The sequence below is a fragment of the Pundamilia nyererei genome, unplaced genomic scaffold (genome assembly GCF_000239375.1).
Source record: "Pundamilia nyererei isolate P.nyererei 1_Seehausen unplaced genomic scaffold, PunNye1.0 scaffold00185, whole genome shotgun sequence".
Taxonomy (NCBI): Eukaryota; Metazoa; Chordata; class Actinopteri; order Cichliformes; family Cichlidae; genus Pundamilia; species Pundamilia nyererei.
In genome coordinates, this window is record NW_005187586.1 from 1,017,389 (window position 1) to 1,020,377 (window position 2,989).

Below are 2,989 nucleotides of genomic sequence, written 5' to 3' on the forward strand. Positions count from 1 at the left end.
ACACACACACACACACACACACACACACACACACACACACACACACACACACACACACACACACACACACACACACACACACACAGTCACTTCACACCGCATTGAAATGGAAAAAACTATCGACTTCCCACCATGTACACCACCATGTTGACTTGTGACTTTCTGGTAACTTGTAACTTTCACTGGACAGCCGAGCCGTCGCTTGACTGCAATATTGCATTAGTTAAAAGCCAGCCATGTCCTGCAGAGCCAGTCAAAATGTGGAACATCGTCTCAAGATGTTGGAAAGGACGACGAGGAATAAAAAAGGCCAAGTTATTACCTTGTGTTATTACCTCATGAAGGTTGTTTCTCCCTCTTTTTTAAATTACTACAGTATTTGAATGCAATCAGCGTTATCGCGTCAATCTTTTTTTTTTTAAAACTACGGTTCACGAAACAGCGGGAGCGCGCATGGCAGTTTTGGCTGACGTGTTACGTAGCGGGGAATTTTCACCTGACAGCTGTGCACGTTAAAAGGGTCTTTACGAACACGGACTGAAATAACAGGGTTAAACGTCCAATCGTGTGTAGTTTTCAGAGTGTTTTCAGAGGTATACTTGCTTTTTTCAGCCTTTATCTCTCTGATTTTCTCTTTTTTTCTATGTTCTGCTTTCCATCTTTCACTCTGCCTTGCTCTAGATGGCTGAAATCCTTATTTGTAGTCATAGTAAAAAAAAATTACCATAAAAACAATCTGTTTCTTAGCAGGTCTTAAAATGAGGTAAATACAACATCAGATGAACTACATATTACATACATATATCACATGTTATCATGTGCAACGCTGATATGATACACCATGTCATTATTTATTTTACAAAGCTACGCCAAAATGCAGTTTACAGTGTGTTGAAAACTAAAACAAAAGTACACCCTTATCGCTTTAATGGGAATTTAGAAGATATGTTGCAGCCAGGTGCTACTAATCAAATGCGCTTGATCAAGAGGTGTTCACAACAGCAAGTGTGCGCACCTCTGTAAAAGTAGCTTTGTCAGCTTGCAGGTCTGAAAGCTGTTTGTTAACACAATACCAACTAGAAAAGACATCAACAATCATCTCTGAGAAGAAATGGTTGCTTCCCATCAATCTAGGAAAGGTTATGAGGCCATAATGAGGCCGAACAATTAGAAGCCCATCATTTTACAGAGAGACAGATGATTGTCAAGTGGAAAACATTCAGTGCAGTTGCTAATCTTCTCAGTAGTGAACATCCCAGCAAATATGCCCAAAGATCAAACTGTGCAATGCTCAGGAAAACTGCACAAAACCCAAGAGCTACGTCTCAGACTCTTCAGGCCTCCACTAGCATGTTACATGCTAATGTTCAGTACAATTAGAAAGGACCATCCACAGGAAATCCACAGGACCTGGGCACGTTGCAATCACTGAAGCAACCATGAACTGTGTACCAAAGTATTTTTGAATCAAATGTGAAGCCATCTGCCTGACAGATAAAGCTTGGCTCAAATTGGGTACACACAACCTCGGACGAACAACAACATAACAGATTAAATAATGATCTCAAACACATTCTGCTGCAAATCTGCAACCAAATGGCTAGGTGAAAAGATAAATGTAAAAAAATAACCAAGGTGTTGCAACAGCCCAGTCGACGTCTAGACCTCAACCAAATTGAAATGCTGCAGTTGGACCTTAAGAGAGATGCGTATGAACCAATGTCTGCAAACCCTCAGTGAAGTGAAGCAACGTTGTAAAGCGGAGGGGGCCAACATCCTTATCAACAGTGATGTAAGAACCTGATAAAGTTATTGCTGCTTCTACAAGCTACTGAATCATGGGGTGTTCTTAGTTTCCACACACTTTGTGGTTCATCTGAGGCCATAAAGACCCACTAAGAACCAGATCATTTCTATTATGTTCTTATATGTCAAACCTTAGAAATGAGAGAATATGTACTTTTTTCCTTTAATGTTTTCCATTTCAATTGTGAGCTGTGACCTCCAGAAACAGTTGTGCAAAATGAGACTTTCCTTTTTAAGATGATTTAAGAATCTTCTGTCATAATTGCTATAGAAGTTTATTAAAAACATTACAGTGCAATCATTGCTATGGCTCTGCAGGGAAAAAAGATATATAGTTTCAGCTGCGATTCTCCTTCTGTCTGACGTTCCGAGCTAGGACATTAACTCAGAGGTTAAAACGGGCAGCTTCTAATAGAGAAGAACAGGAAAAACTGAGGGTGAAGGGTCAAATACAAAAGAGGGGAAATTTCATGAAGCTCTAATTTTCTCTGTTAGTGCAGTAAGGCAGTTTCTTTTCTTTTCTTTGTTGTTATTTCAGTGCAATTTAATGACTAGTTTCCCCACTTCATGTACAAGTTGGTAAAAATGATATTAAAATTATTGTCATGCCTTGCAACCTAACCAAAATTATGCAACAGAGCAGTAGAGATATTAACATGTGCTTGTGTAATTATGACGTTTTGCTGCACTTTGTTCAGGTCAGCCAGCTTCAGGGTCGTTCTTTGGCACATTTTGGCTCCCAGGGAAAATGTTTCAGGCAACTGATTTACTAGAAATGAGTAACTGGTTTCACCTGTGTTTAAAAAAAAAATCGATTTTGGCAAATGGATAATGGAGCTGATTGTCTCAACATTTGAAGCAGCTAAAAATATCCAACCAGTATCCATCACCATGCAGTGATAGACGGTTATAGAACAATACAGAGCTAACATATTAACTGTAGCTGTGCTTCTATGCAGAGATTGTATGTTCAGCTTTCTACAATGGCAAACCCACAGTGACTGGCTGGTAGGTGCCAGTGGATTTACGATGGGGGAGCATGAAGTCCTCTATGATTCACGGCTGCTTAGGCACAGTGAGTCCACTGCCAACACACACTGCACCCACCTGATAAATCGCAGCTATGGATGCCCACTTGTGTATGTAGGGATGGGACTGGTTCCTTTTTGTGTTTCAGTCACAG

At 40.2% G+C, this 2,989-nt stretch overlaps 1 protein-coding gene across 1 annotated transcript in view; it reads left to right on the plus strand.

Moving 5' to 3' along the window:
- Nucleotides 1-2,989, plus strand: part of clpb (ClpB family mitochondrial disaggregase) — a 520,737-nt gene that overhangs the window by 467,111 nt on the left and 50,637 nt on the right. The window lies entirely within an intron of this gene.